This window comes from Myotis nattereri, assembly GCF_964212035.1.
Source record: "Myotis nattereri genome assembly, chromosome: 1".
Taxonomy (NCBI): domain Eukaryota; kingdom Metazoa; phylum Chordata; class Mammalia; order Chiroptera; family Vespertilionidae; genus Myotis; species Myotis nattereri.
Window position 1 is genome coordinate 202414535 of NC_138075.1, and position 16360 is coordinate 202430894.

General features: G+C 40.1%; 1 long non-coding RNA gene across 1 annotated transcript in view; it reads right to left on the reverse strand.

Moving 5' to 3' along the window:
* LOC308517288 overlaps positions 1-16360 on the reverse strand; it is a 131666-nt gene that overhangs the window by 84698 nt on the left and 30608 nt on the right. The gene's annotated exons all lie outside the window — the stretch shown is intronic.

Consider the following 16360-nt stretch of genomic DNA (forward strand, 5'->3'; position numbering starts at 1 on the left):
ATCATAAGCTTCAAGAAAAACTAATCATAGCATCATTTTTTCTATGAAAAGCACATCAATTATAAATTTTAGTACGTTTGTAATATTATTTTATTTCTATTTTTCTCAGTTTATGTCTTCTTATTTTTCAGTTTATGTCTTCTGAGCTCAATATTACAATTTCTTTGGGTTCTAGACCTTAAGCTCAAAAACAATTAAAAATTACATAATATTAATGTATGTATGTATACACACACACACACACACATACACACACACACACAATATTGATAGGATGGAGTTATACATATGTAAATAGCATGTATATATAAATATATATAAATATTAATATCATGGATGACCCAACTTTCATGGATCATCTTCTCATTTACTAGTTAACTACATTCTACTTCCTTTGAATTAATTAATCCTACTTTTATTCTGCATAGTGTCTACATATTCATTCACAGAACTTCATCTTTGCCCTGATGGGTCTCTTTAAGCCCTTTGTCTCACCCTTTTGTTCATTGTCTCTCAGGCTGCACCTTTTCTTGTCATTTTCTCTGCACCATGCAGGTCTCATGCTCATCACCTCACCCCTGTATGAAGACGTTAGCTACCTTGCCAATTTCCCGATGCAATTCCCGTTTCCTCTCTCCACCCCCACACATTACCTTCTCCAGGTTCCAGCCTCTGAAAGATGATGTTCAGCATTCTGCAAGCTTGTTAAAAAATCTGTACTTATTCCACTATCTCTTGCAAATTTTATCAAACCAAAAAATTATTGACCTTATGAAAAAGAGTTCAGTGACTTAAGTGATAAATGTAAAGATGTTTGTTTGTTTTTTGTTTTTTCTTAATCCTCACCTGAGGATATTTTTCCATTGATTTTTTTTTTTGGGGGGGGGGAGGGGGCGGGAGAGTGGGAGAAGGAAAGACAGAGAGAAACATCAATGTGAGAGAAACATATCTACTGGTTGCCTCCTACACACACCCTGACCAGGCCCCGGCAAGGTACATGCCCTTGACCAGAATTGAACCCCGTACCCTTTGGTCCACAGGCTCTATCCACTGAGCCAAATTGGCCAGGAGAAATGTAAAAATGTTTTGCTGACAACCCCATAGAAACTACAGCTTGCTAATACTTGCCGTAAATTATCATGAGGGCATTTGGTAGGTAGAAGTTCCCAAGCACAATATATTATTATTTTGGAGGGAAGAAAGATAGCAATAGATACCAATGTTTTATAAAACACCATTAAAGGAAAGCTAATCAGTGAAAATCATTTTGATAAAGCCTGTTGTTAAAGCCAGACTATTAAGAGTTCCCTAATTTTAAAATCTCCTCAACAATTGTCATGAGCCATACTCTAGGTCAGCGGTTCTCAACCTTTGGGTCGCCACCCCTTTGGGGGTCAAACGACCCTTTCACAGGGGTCGCCTAAGACCATCGGACAACACATATATAATTTCATATTGTTTTTGTGATTAACCACTATGCTTTAATTATGTTCAATTTGTAACAATGAAATTGGGGGTCACCACAACATGAGGAACTGTATTGAAGGGTCGCGGCATCAGGAAGGTTGAGAACCACTGCTCTAGGTGATCTTGTGACATGGCCTACACAAGGCTGGTCCATTTCCACATCTGTGGCTTTGCACAAGCAGCCTTCCCAGCAGAACATCTTCCTTTACCTCTTCATTAACTTTTGTCCAGGACCAGTATGGTTTAGGTAAAAATTCCCCTCTTCCCAAAGCCTTTCTTGATTATGTCTATTCTAGGCTATCATGCTTTTATTTTATATCCATAATAGATATGTACTTTTATTTTTTATTCTTTCAGCTAAGAATTATATCATGCTAAGTAAAATAAGTCAGATAGAAATCGTCAAGAACCATATGATTTCACTCATATGTGGGATATAAAATGGAAAGCAACAAATGAGCCAGCAAAACAAAGACTCATACACACAGACAACAGTATGGTGGTTGCCAGGGAGAAGGGGGCAGGTAGTAAAGGGCAAGGAGTCAAATATAAGGAGTCCCCCAAAAGTGTATGCACACTTTGAATAATTAATAGAATCTACAGGCATAGTATGTATACATTTTTGGGGGGACACCATGTATATGGTGATGAAAGTAGATTTGACTTTGGGTAGTAAACACAAAATGCATTATATAGATGATGCATTATATAATTGTACACTTGAAACATATACATATACTAGGGGCCCGGTGCACGAAATTCGTGCACTTGGTGTGTGTGTGTGGGGGGGGGGGAGTGTCCCTCAGCCCAGCCTGCCCCCTCTCACATAATGGGAGCCCTCAGGCGTTGACCCCCATCACCCTCCGATCGCCAGATCGGCCCCTTGCCCAGGCCTGATGCCTCGGCCAGAGGTGTCAGGCTTGGACAGGGGAACCCCATCTCCCCCTGATCACTGGCTCTGGCCCCCGCCCAGGCCTGAGGCCTCTGGCCCAGGAATCATGCCTGGGCAGGGGACCCCCATCTCCCTCTGATCGCTTGCTCCACCCCCCACCCAAGCCTGACGCCTCTGACTCAGGCTTCAGGCCTGGGCAAGGGGACCATCATATCCCCCCAATCCCCAGCTCCGCCCCCCACCCAGGCCTGATGCCTCAGCCAGAGGAGTTGACCCTCATCACCCTCCGATCACCAATCACCGGATCGGCCCCTTGACCAGGCCTGAGGCCTCCGGCAGAGGTGTCAGGCCTGGGCAGGGGACCCCCAGCTCCCCACGGTTGCAGGCTCCGCCCCTGCCCAGGCTTAACACCTCTGGCCTAGGCGTCCGGCCCGGGCAGCGGGGACCTGCAGTGGCAGCGGGGGGCGCTGCGATCATGGGCTTCGCTTTAGGCCCAGGCAAGGGACCCCTAGCTCCCGGGACTGCCAGCTTCGACCGTGCCCAGTTCCCATCGCTGGCTCCACCCCTACTTCCTGCTATCACTGGCCAGGGCGGCAAAAGTGCCTGATTCTTCGATCATGGCTGGGGGGCAGGGCAAAGGCGGCCCCAGGGCCGCCTTTGCCCTGCCCCCCAGCTCTTAGCTCCCCCCTGGGTTTCCGATCACTGTCAGTGGCAGGGGGCTTCTTCCTGCTTTCCCTTTCGCCTCCCTGCATTGTGCCTACATATGCAAATTAGCCGCCATCTTAGTTGGCAGTTAACTGCCAATCTTAGTTGGCAGTTAACTGCCAATCTTAGTTGGCAGTTAATTTGCATATATCCCTGATTAGCCAATGAAAAAGGTATCGCTGTACACCAATTACCATTTTCCTCTTTTATTAGTGTAGATATATGTACATATATACGCGCGCGTGCGCACACACACACACACACACACACACATATAGATAGATAGATTTATATATATGTGTGTGCGTGTGTATATATATATATATATATATATATATATATATATATATATATGAGGAGTGCTGGTATTTTTTCCATTGATTTTTAGAAAAAGCGAAAGGGAGGGAAGTTTGGGAGAGAGAGAGAGAGAGAGAGAGAGAGAGAGAGAGAGAGAGAGAGACATGGATGTAAGAGGGACACATTGATTGATTGCCTCCTACATATGCCCCAGTGGGGGGGCAGGAATGGAACTTGCAACCCTCTGGTGAGCAATCTGCAGCTCTAACCACTGAGCATGCTGGCAAGGGTGAAACCTATATGATTTTATTAATCAATGCCATCCCAATAAATTTAATAATTTTTAAAAAGGATTATGTCTTTTTTTATACCAATCTTGTCTTTTTGATTGTCATGCAGCTCCTTTTTGAGGTGTGAAAATTCTCTTTTGTTTGTTTAATTCTTACTTTTTATGTTTATCTTTCTAGAATGAGTTACCAGTTGTAGTATCTTTTATGTGATATTTTCTTCATATGTTATTTGTTTGTATCTACAACCATAAAATATACTCTGGCTGCTATATTGAGTAAGCATGCTGTCAATATCCCGGGATACATTTTAAATGGGCAGTAGCAGATAGTGAGTCAACAGCTGACAGTGACAGTATGGCAACAGACACTCAGTACTTTCATATAAATGAACATTCTTTCTGACAGCTTCTGCATGACTCAAGAAAACAACTTGCAATATACCATAAATGAGAGAAGGGACTCAGTGAGTTTAACCAGGGACTCTACCTATAATGTTTTATAAGCAAAGGGACAATGCATGTATATGTCATATGTATAATATAAATTATGTAAATGTAAGTATTAATAAATTAAAGTTTTTAAGAATAAAATGTGGCCCTAACTGGTTTGGCTTAGTGGATAGAGCATCGGCCTGCAGACTGGAGGGTCCCAGGTTCAATTCTGGTCATGCCCAGGTTGCAGGCTCAATCCCCAGTAGGGGGCATGCAGGAAGCAGCCGATCAGTGATTCTCTCTCATCATTGATGTTTCTATCTTTCTCTCCTTCTCCCATCCTCTCTAAAATTAATAAAAATATATTTAAAAAAGAATAAAATGTATTAAAATTTTAGCATTTGTTAATTCTGAGTGATGGAAATAGGAAAAAATATGGCATCCTTTCTAAGTTTCTATATATTTTTATTTCTTTATAATAAATGATGATGGCAATAACAATCCTGCAGAATTCACAGGATGTTTTGTGAGATCAATAACATTCTAGAAGTTGATGTCATTTTATTTGAATCCCATAGATCATCTTGCTTTGAATCTGTTTTCTAAGCAGCTTTCTGATTATAATTGCCTGTATTAGTGACCTAAGTGTACTGCTTCACATGAGTTATAGTTTTCATTTTAACTAACAGTTTAGCATTTTGTTATTTGCATTGCTCTCAGTGATTTAAGTGATATGAGTTTCTTCCACACAGATATCTCCATACTTCATCTACTTAAAAGGTTTCTTAGCTTTCTGAGTCTGTAAGAGTGAGAATCTAAACTCTAAAACAGTGTTTCTGATCATCTGGATGAAGGTTCTACCTTGAGGTCTGGTGAAGGGGGTTCTTCATGTATGAATCCCAGGCATCTACAGGCCATATTCGCATACACATGTGAAGGAATATTTTCCCTCTACCATTGAATAAATCCCACCTTCTAAGTTATTTTTTTTAAATATAGGCATCAGGCTTCTCTTGGTAATGCCTCAATCTTAATAAATTCCTTTGCATTGCAACTACACTAAAACTCATTACTCCATGGACAAATTGGTTCAATATTTCCTACATAATTTATTATCCAGTATTTAAAAACAGAAAACTCTTTTACTAAGGTAATAATCATCTAGTTGTGAATTATAGTTGTATGGGGAATACTTTATTTCTTATACTAGTGCTATAATAATTTCTTTATAATTCTTATTTTCAAGAAAGCTAAAATCCATGCAAATAAATATATTCATTGTACAATATATATTCTCTTTATTTAGTGAATTGTTTCATTTGAATTAACACAGAGGCCCAGTTAACATTTATTTCTTTTTTTATTTTAAGAAGACAGTTAAAGTAAGTTAATAACTTAAGGATTAAAGCACACACAATTTTGCCTCAATGACTTGGACTATATATTTTATCCAGACATTGGTTTAAATTTGACTTTCCCTTGAAAATGTATTAGAATAGCATAAAGTTGCAAATTATTTCAAATATTTTAAGGGATATAATTCAAGATGTGTTCTGTGGCGAGTGATCTCTCCACATTCTGAAAGAAGATATTAAAAATTTCATTTTGACTAATGTGTGAGAACTAATGAGCTTTGCTCTATTTTCTAAGTGTCTTGTCTCCTAGATACTCTGTACTGGAAGGGCAGCAGAGAAAAAAGCTATGATAGAAACTCTTCTCAGAAATATTCTGCTCTATACAGAGGCCTTTTCTGCTGAAGCGTATACCTTAATTTTGAATAGAAATCTGGGAAGTTTACTTCCAAAAAAGTAATAAATGAGATAGTTTTATCAATGGGAGAATGTAGACCATGACTGTTTGGCATTACATCTCTTTATATAGATACTAGAGGCATGGTGCATGGACTCATGCACCAGTGGGGTCAGGAATCAGACCAAAACCGGCTCTCTGACATCCACTAAGGGGTCCCAGATTGTGAGAGGGCGGTTCTTGGGTGACACACCCTGGAATCAGGCTCCCTCCTCTCTGGTTCCGAGTGTGTCACCTGAGAACCACAACTGCCAAGTCACCACAGCTTGGCAGCTCCTGCATTGAGCGTCTGCTCCCTGGTGGTCAGTGTGCATCATCGCTACTTGTTGGATGGTCGAATGGTCAGACGATCGGTTAGGGTTTTATATGTACAGATAAAATAGCATCATTATTTTTACATTAAAACATTTTATATTGTTTAAAGTAATCTTAACTCGATTCCCACACCATTCTGATTGACATATCTTGCTTTTCCCATTTTAAATGATCAAATGTCACTAAAGCTTATGACTTAAGTCCTGAAAAAAGTACTTCCAATCTTAAAGTCATGTTAGTAATTTTAATCATTTTATATAAGTATGAATCATCCTTTGTGGTGGAATCTATACCTTTCACTCTGTAGTTTAAAATCCATGTTTAGAAGACATCAATTTTTTTCTCAATGAAATTGATGTTCATCATCATTGTTTAGAAGAGGCTGAAGCGATTTGACTAGTAAAGGCCAAATGTGTTATTTAGACAAATTGGGCTATTTGAAGTCAGAGAGTTGAGATCAATATGAACCATTTTGCTAGACTCAAACAAATAGACAGTTGCAAATTTGTGAATAAAGTCTTTGAGCCTAGGTAACAAGAGCACAGACAATATTAGAGACAAGTAATGCTGCTTTCTTGTTTGCTTTGTATTTTGTTCAATGTGCACAAAGTAAATATCTGCTGATTGATGCTCATTTATGCTTAAGTCAATAAAATAGATGGAAGGACAGCAAGCAAAGTCTTCATGGTTCACAATGCCAATTTTATAATCAATAGCATTAGCAATAGCTGCAGTGACCAGAACTGACTACTTGGGGGCATAGAAATGAACAATAAAGCTGGGTGCTATACCTTTGTTGTATTTTCTCTCCCTCATATAGCCATGGCCTCATGAAGTAGGTTCTTTCACTATTGGTCTGGTGGGACTTAATCTTTATTAGCCATCCAAGTTTCAAAAATTTCTATGAAATGATTTACAAAGACAAAAATCTATGCACTGGACTCTGTTATAGATAAAAGTTAGTCTATCTAAACTTTCCAATGAGATGCATCCTACACAACTTCCGCATATTACTATGAGCCTTTGTGTAAAAATTAAAATGTTTGTATTGGTTTTGCTACACAAAAGTTGGGTAAATCATTTGAACAACTTATAGAAAATGGGAATATGTAGTGACTAGATTGCATTTATATAAATACTAGAAGCCTGGTGCATAAATTCATGCACCAGTGTGGTCCCTCAGCCTGGCCTGTGGGATCAAGCCATAACTGGCTCTCTGACATCCCCTGAGGGGTCCAGGATTGCAAGAGGGCTCAGGCTAGGCCAAGCTTTCCCACTGGTGCACAATCAGGGCTGGGGAGAGATGCAGGAGGTTGGTTTGCTGGGGAGGGACCACAGGAGACCTCCAGGGCATGTCCGGCCTATCTCACTCAGTCCCAGTCAGCCAGACCACAGCAGCAAGCTCAACTACTGGTTGGAGCGTCTGCCCCCTGGTGGTCAGTGCACGTCATAGCGACTGGTCAACTGGTAGACTATCTGCCCCCTCGGGGTTAATGCATGTCATAGTGAGTGGTTGAGCAGCCTTAGCATATCATTAGCATATCACGCATTGATTGGTTGAATGGCCGACTGGACAACCGGACACTTAGCATATTAGGCTTTTATTATATAGGATATTGTTGTTTATACATTAAACTTTACATATATGTTTAGCCCTTTGTGAGAATTCTTTTAAACCATTCCTCTCTCCTTTTTAAAATTTTTATTACTGGCCCCATAACCTTTGTAAAATTGAAACAATCTTTAATAGTGATACTGAAGAGTACGCTAGTTTAGAGACAGAATCTGGCATCAGACACACCTGGGACTGAATCCTGACTATGTAATTTAATAGCTTTCTAGAGTATGGTATACTATTTTGTTTGTTTTTTCACCTGCAAAGAAAAAAAGAAAACAGCAAAAAGGATAATATTAAAAAAAATTATGCTTGTTTTTCTATTAGGCTCAAAAGAGACAATATGTGTAATGTCACTGACCACAGTATCTGGTACAAGGAAACACTAAAAAATGATATCTATTAAAGCTATCTTTATTATTTTTTATTTATTAGAACTTGGCTCATTAACAACCAATAATCAAGTCACAATTTACAAAAAGATGTTTACAAATGTAAAAAAAAGAATATTTGGAAGATTCAGATATTACAATTTGTATGTGAAATACAATGAAACAGAAGTACAGTCAGATATCAATGTACTGGCTGAAATATGGCCTAACTTAGTTAAAATGTAGTCAGACAGACAGACAAAATATGTGCATTTATATAGAACATTATCACCTTGGTTTTGTATTATTCATTCTCCCTCATTTGTTATCTAGTACTTGACATTCTCTCAATGCATTTTTAGTTGGGCATTTTATTAATTGAAATGCCAATTAATCTAAAGTATTCCAGGAAGATTGGAAGCTGCCAAATTTGTTTTTTTTTTTCCTTTGAAAACTACGTTGTGCAGTAATATTCATAGCTACACCCACTCTCCAGCAATTTTGAGTTGTGTGGAATGAGTCATGCAGACATATGCATGTGTATTTTTATCTGGCTAGAAAATGTCATGCCCATAGAATTCTCAGTCTTCCAAATACATGCACTTCTGGGCTTCAGGCCTCTTTCTCTCATGCATGGGATGCAAGACATAAAATGCTATTCTGTAATGTATGTAAGTTATTTTTTAAATCACCCAATAAAAACTATTTGGTGCACTGAAAATCTTCTTTTAATGAAACCTACCAATTATGTTTAGAATTTTTAATAAAATATTTTTATAAAACCTAAAAGAAGAGAAAAACAATGATCATTACTTAAAATACAAACTATGAGGCTGCCTATAAATGGAGAGATTTTGATATTTCTATTTGATCTTACATAGTATAAAATAATAACACAAATATGTTCAATGATAGATATGTTTGGATTTTCTAAGAAAGTTGAGTGAAGAAATGATAGATTGATCAAACATATGTTTAATAATATGAAATTTTTAAGTTAAATTTTCAAATTGATTAATAAAATATTTGCTAACTAATCACTAACATATTGCATACCTATGAAGATTAATAAACTGGAACCTCATTTAAATGGAAGTTGGGAGGGTCTGCAGGAGGAGCTCTCCTGCCCTACCATTAGTCAGCAGTTACCCTAAATAGGAATGTGCCCGAAGCCGGTCCATCCTTGCTGCTGACACAATCGCTGCAGGAAAGAAACATCTGCACAGCATATGTTTCAAGGGACCTGGCATATATAGCATACTGTTCTTAATATGTTTGCTCTCCTTAGCGCTATTGTTTTAACCAAGGTCACCTCTCTGAGAAAGGTTGTTTCCCTAGTACGGATTTTTCCCTGAAGTTAGGGAGGGGATAAAACCCCTTAACTAAGTGCCAGGCGGGTAGTTAATCACTTTAACTACAAACAATCACGCTTAAGCTACATAATCTTTATTCCCTGGAACAGAGATAAGAAATGCCCTAACCTTTGCAATAGAAATTGACAGGATTAAAATCAACTGGTATAAATACAGATGTAACAAGACAATAACCACCAGAACTTGGCTGGAGATCTTGGCTAGGTTGCTGATCAACTGAACGCTGCCTCCTTGTCATTCCTTCTTCGCCGACTCTGTCCACACCTTTGGGGACCCCTGGACCTGCTGGGGTTGGACCCCAGCAGGAATGGATGTATTTTACTTCTCCAGCAGGTAGTTGTTGTTCCACTCCACCACCTCAGCCCTGTGAAGGAGCATCTTCTCTTTTCCCAATAACCACTCCACCACTGAAAGACTGTTACAACTCAGCCAATGAAAAGCCATTACACTGTGAACTCCCAGCTTCCTCCAATGGACTCTTTGTTTACAACTGCCTTTCTGAATTCCCCCTTTCCTCTATAAAAGAACATGTCCCTCCTTTGTTCTCAGAAATTGAGCATGATTCACCATTAGATTGCATGTCCCCAATTGCAATTCTTTATTGTTCTCAAATAAGCCCACTTTGCTGGAGAAATACTGTCTACTTGTGTAAGGTCAAGAAGCCTTATAATAGGTTGGTTTGGCTATGATATTTCACCTACATAACTACTTCTAGGTCAGTCTATATTACTCTCACCTTTTGAATATATTATATATTACTTGTTTTAGTTTAAAGGGTTTTTTTCATATTTGCCTGATATCTTTTAAAATCTCAAGAAAATCAGGAATTTGGGTTCAAGATTGTGTCACTGTCCACATTAACTAAGAATTGTATGGCTGGGTATGAGGGAAGATAAGGCTGGAAAGATTAATTGGACTAGAAGCATGAAAGGTTTTGACCCTTTGCTTTTGAAATTTAATTGTTTTATTAAGCAACTAGAGGCCCGATGCACAAAAATTCATGTAAGAGTAGGCCTTCCTTCATCTGGCTGCCAGCACCGGCTTCCCTCCTGCACCCAGGACCTGGGCTTCCCTCTTCCAGCCACTGGCAGGCACCTGAGACCTGGGCTGGTTTCCCTCCGGCCCCGGCTTGGTCAGGAAGGACATCCAGAATGATGTCCAGTCTAATTAGCATATTACCCTTTTATTATTATATTTAAAACACATTTATGATATTCAAGTAAGAAAGTGTTATAGAAACATCAACCAGGCAGCACTGTATGAGAAAGCTTAGAGGGAGTAAAAAAATATTAAATAAGAAAACTGCATTACAATGGAAAAAAGTTGAAGGAGTATGTCCTAGCTACCCTGTTTAGAAGCTGTGTGGATTTGGACATGCTACTCGATTGCTCTAAGCTTTACTTTACCTCATTTTACAAATGAGGATAATAAAGTTACTACTTGTAGATTTGTATGAAGATGAGGATTTAATAAAATAACACATATAAAGTAAGGAGCATGGAACATAGATCATAGTAAGTTTTCAGGAATAGTACCTATTTCATTATTATTACTTCAAAATCAAATAAATTTGACAGTATATTGGCAATAAATGTCAAGATAAAAGAAAACAGAAAATTATTCTAAGATTTCTAACTTGAGTGCCTGGAATAAAAATGACATCAACAGAATTTAGGAAAACAGGAAGCAAAAGAACAACAGAAGAGAGGATAATAAGCTATATATTATTATTTCTTCTATTTGAAGTGTTGGTGGGCTATCCAGGTATGACTTAGTAAGAAGTTAGAACTGTGACCCTAGTATATAGGAGTGAGTTGCCAGAACTCACTCTGTTATAAATAGACTATGTTAAGACCTGATCAAATAACTATATTTTTTACTTGGCGTTTGATTTTTATCCAGTGGATAGATTTCATTAAGCTGTTCATCATGATCACACAGGAACCCAAGTCTACCTTTAATGAAATCTAATCAAAGAGATAAACTATTTTACAAGCAAGGCTTACAGTGTCGTGAGTATAGACTCTGAGTCATTTTCTACACTTACATAATCATTTTGTATGTTTATTTAGAAGAGGAACGCAGACATAGTTTTGTGCATTTTCTTTCTCAGAAAAATGTTTTAATTACCTCAGCAATGTTAAAGATGACTCAGGGAATTTCCCCATAATCAGTTCAGAAAATTTTCCCAATGTTGATGACTCCAAGAATTGAACTGTGCTCTCAATGAAAGTATCATTATGCACATCTTGGTGATTTGCCAACACATTCACTGTAACAATTATTCTAAGAATGCCCCTTACTTCCTTTATCTCCTCGTTCCATCCCTTTACCTGTGTTTTTCAGATGATCACATTTCTTCTTTCCTGAAAATAATTAAGTTTGATCTTTGCATCTTGCCTATTTTATGTAGGAAAATTGGTGTGACCTCTCTCATCTTCTCCAACCTACTTCACTTTAAGACAACTCACATTATGATTTTTTTTTCTGTGCATCTAGAAGGTACATGTTTTAAAAATGTGCCATTTCAGAACAACTCCAAGATCCGGCCCCTAGTTATCTCTTCATTTGGGCATCTTCAGCCTCGTTACCTTTGTCCTTAAATATATCTGGCCTAAAGTTTCTGAATCATTGCACAATGAATGTGTATCTCATAATAAACACATGGTAAAATTACTTCCCCTAAAATATGAAAACACACAAGATAATGCAGTAATGAAGCAACAAAAGTAAAATGTTAGTTAGATTAGGGTTCATTACTACACCTACAAAAAAGTGTCCTTTCTTCCTCATAAAAACTTTACTTCTTACTTTCTGTATGCCTCAGAAGATATGGTCCTACTATGCCTTGTGTTTGATTTGTTCTATGTTCTCTGTCCTGGTACATAGTAAGTACCTTGAAATCTGACTTCATTTTTCATACATTTTGTATAAGTTATGATCATAACATAAAGGCTGAATAAAATGCATTGGAAGTAGAGTTGCATTTAGATCCTTATTTTAAAAATAAAGGCTATACATAGGGTAATAGTGAATCTTTTATGTGAACAAAGAACACAGCAACATTTTCAGGCATGCTAAGGGAATGGAAGGAGAAATAACTTCATTGCATTCATTATTCTTGCTGAGTCTTATCATATAACTAGAGGCCCAATGCATGAAATTTGTGCAAGGGGCTCTGAGCGCTGAGGCAGCAGCAGCCCTGGCTGCCGCCTGGGCCCTAACAGCTGTGGCTTTGTCCAGAAGGTTGTCCAGAATGTCATCAGGAAGTTTGTTCCTCCATTCGGTCTAATTAGCATATTACCCTTTTATTATTATAGACTAGGGGCCCGGTGCACGAAATTCGTGCACTGTGTGTGTGTGTGGGGGGGGGGGGGGTGAGTGTCCCTCAGCCCAGCCTGCCCCCTCTCACATACTGGGAGCCCTCAGGCGTTGACCCCCATCACCCTCCAATCGCAGGATCGGCCCCTTGCCCAGGCCTGACGCCTCTGATAGAGGCGTCAGGCCTGGGCAGGGGACCCTCATTTCTCCCCATCACTGGTTCTGCCCCCAGCCCAGGCCTGATGCCTCTGGCCCAGGTGTCAGGCCTGGGCAGGGGACCCCCAGGCCCCTCCGATTGCTGGCTCTGCTCCTTGCCCAGGCCTGATGCCTCGGCCAGAGGCGTAGACCTCCATCACCCTCCTATCACCTGATCGGCCCCTTGCCCAGGCCTGACCCCTCTGCCAGAGGTGTCAGGCTTGGACAGGGGAACCCCATCTTCCCCCGATCACTGGCTCTGACCCCCACCCAGGCCTGAGGCCTCTGGCCCAGGAATCAGGCCTGGGCAGGGGACCCCCATCTCCCTCTGATCGCTTGCTCCACCCCCCGCCCAAGCCTGACGCCTCTGACCCAGGCTTCAGGCCTGGGCAAGGGGACCATCATATCCCTCCAATCCCCGGCTCCGCCCCTCACCCAGGCCTGATGCCTCTGGCCCAGGCATCAGGCCTGGGCAGGGGACCCCCAGACCCTCGCCCAGGCCTGATGCCTCTGCCAGAGGAGTTGACCCTCATCACCCTCCGATCACCAATCACCGGATCGGCCCCTTGACCAGGCCTGAGGCCTCCAACAGAGGTGTCAGGCCTGGGCAGGGGACTCCCAGCTCCCCGTGGTTGCAGACTCCGCCCCTGCCCAGGCCTAACGCCTCTGGCCTAGGCGTCCGGCCCGGGCAGCGGGGACCTGCAGTGGCAGCAGCCCCGCGATAATGGGCTCTGCTTTAGGTCCAGGCAAGGGACCCCTAGCTCCCGGGACTGCCAGCTTCGACCTTGCCCAGCTCCCATCGCTGGCTCCACCCCTACTTCCTGCTATCACTGGCCAGGGCGGCAAAGGCGCCTGATTCTCCGATCATGGCTGGGGGGCAGGGCAAAGGCGTCCCCAGGGCCACCTTTGACCTCCCCCCCACCTCTTAGCTCCCCCCTGGGTTTCAGATCACTGTCAGTGGCAGGGGGCTTCTTCCTGCTTTCCCTTTCACCTCCCTGCATTGTGCCTACATATGCAAATTAGCCGCCATCTTTGTTGGCAGTTAACTGCCATCTCAGTTGGCAGTTAATTTGCATATAGCCCTGATTAGCCAATGAAAAGGGTATCGCCGTACGCCAATTACCATTTTTCTCTTTATTAGTGTAGATTACATGTCATCTAATTTAATATTTTCATAAACATAAAATCGGGCTGAGAATTTGCCCCTCTTTCTTATATCTTTCATGATTGAATTTTAACAATTAACAGTAATTTCTTTCTTAGGAGAAGGGAAAATGGGAGAATTACTGTTCAATGGGTAGAATTTCAATCACGCAAGATGGAAAAATTCTAGAGATCTGCTGTACAACACCTTGCTTAAACTTAACAACACTGGACTACATACTGCATTTGAAACTTGTTAAGAGGGCAGATCTATGTATTTTTACCACAATAAAAAGAATAATTTCTCTAAAATATGTAAGCCAACTTAATCTTCACCAATTCATTTATAAATGCAAATGTCTATAGAAGATAGTGCATTCTGCCTCCAGTGTTCTATAATAGTGCTGCTCAAATTTTGACCCAAGACTGGTTCTGGTCTGTGGACTGATCTGATACAGATCTATAATAAGCACAAAAAACAGAGAGTATGCACTTAGAAATTTTTACAGATTTGACATTGCCACATTTTTAAATTATATTTTACAACAGTGTCTCTCTACAATCGATCAGAGGGAAAAAGAAAGAAAAAGATCTTTCCTCAAAGAATATCTGAGAAGCACTGCCGTACAGTGCTGCTCCCTGGGGACTTGTTCCCATGATCCTGTAATGCTAAAACTTAGGGATATATAGCTTGATGTCTGAAGAATTTTTAGTACAGGACAATAAAAATAATTACTTTTTGTAATGGAGAGTATCCTTGTGGGATTCAGTGCTCCAGAAGATACCATAAACTGAAAATCTAAATAGATAAAGGCTATGTAAATCATTTTTAAGTTGGTAGAAAATTTATGCTGTTATTTATGTCATAAAGGGGGACCCAGGAGTATCATGGATTCTTAGAGCAAATGTTTGGGGATCATAGATCCATTTGAGAATCGGACAAAACATATAAAAACTTCCCAAGAAAAGGTGCATATAGACAAGCATTTGCATATAATTTTGGGATGTTTGAGTTGGAAGTAATCTGGTTAAAATGATGCTCTGCTGGCATGGCTCAGTGGTTTAGCATTGACCTATGAACCAGGAGGTCCTCGTTCGATTCCCTGGTCAGGGCACAAGCCTGGGTTGCAGGTTTGATGTCCAGTGGGGGCGTGCAGGAGGCAGCCCATCAATGATTCTCTCCCATTGATGTTTCTCTCTCTCTCTCCATGTCCCTACCTTTCTGAAATCAATAACAATATATTAAAAAATTAATAAACAGTAAGAGAGTATATCTTAAAACTTTACATCTCAAGAAAAATTGCAACTCTATGAGGCTATGGATGTTAACTAGACTTATTGTAGTGATCATTCACAATATATACAAATATCAAATCATTATCCATACATGTAAAACTAATATAATGTGTCAATTATATTTCAGTGTTTTTAAGAAAAGTAATACACAGGAAGGTTTTCAGCATTTAGGTTTCTAAACTGAGTTTCTAAACTGAGTGAAAATTTAACTTTGAAGTAGAGTCCCCTCCTCACCATACGGAGAACACAGTGAAACATACTTTGGTTGCCACCGTTTGGTGAGACACAGAGGTTGGTGCCTGAAAAGCAGGGTACATTAAGATAAGGGGGAAGAAAGCAGCAAGCCCGTGGATATTGAGAAAAAATGTGGCAGCAGCAAAAATTCATTACTTATAGATCTTTTGGAAAGAGCCGTCCTCCTCTGTCAGCTATGCTCTCAATTTCCCCATCTACAGCCACCAGTTAGGCCCTTCCTTCTGCATGCAAACGGCCCCCTTTTCCTACTGCTCCATTTGCTTAAGCAACCCTTACTCATTTTTTTGTGTGATTTTGGATAATAATTATGATAATAAAAATAATTATAATAATTTCTAACATTCATTAATTGGTTGGTTGATTAGGTAGCAGTCCTTCACACACACACACGCACGCACGCACGCACGCACGCACGAAATTTACTCTTTAGAACAGCCCCGTAAAGGAGGTACTGTTTTATAGATGAAAAAAATTGATGCATGTAGAAGTTAATTAATTTGCTCAGGATAACATAGCTATTAAGTAATCGAAGTAGAACAGAGATTCATTTCTCTGAGAAGATTTCCAGAATAAATTCACTTTCTT